A 396-nucleotide genomic window follows, 5' to 3' on the forward strand; every position below is an offset into this window, starting at 1 on the left:
TTTTTTATACAAGGATAAATAAAAAACTGTCAAATTATCAAAGACTTATTTCACTCCAGGGTGATAGCAGAACACCCCATCTAGTCACTCAGAGAGAATCAGGAGAATCTGATGTAGAGTTTCAATATAAAAGACCTTTATAGTCTCATATACGAGCTATCATCCCTCTATTTTTAGATAAGAATAAAACAAAAACTATCCAGTATCAAAGACTTATTTCACTTCAGGGTGATAGCAGGACACCCCATCTAGTCACTCAGAGAGAATCTGGACAATCTGATGTACAGTTTCAAAATAAAAGACCTTTGAAGTCTGATATATATGAGGTATCGTCCTGTTTGTATCCAACAGTTAAAATGTTTAAATTACATTGAACCAGAATTGTCCCCCTTTTTT

The sequence above is a fragment of the Notothenia coriiceps genome, unplaced genomic scaffold (genome assembly GCF_000735185.1).
Source record: "Notothenia coriiceps isolate Sejong01 unplaced genomic scaffold, NC01 NC01_scaffold00037244, whole genome shotgun sequence".
Taxonomy (NCBI): domain Eukaryota; kingdom Metazoa; phylum Chordata; class Actinopteri; order Perciformes; family Nototheniidae; genus Notothenia; species Notothenia coriiceps.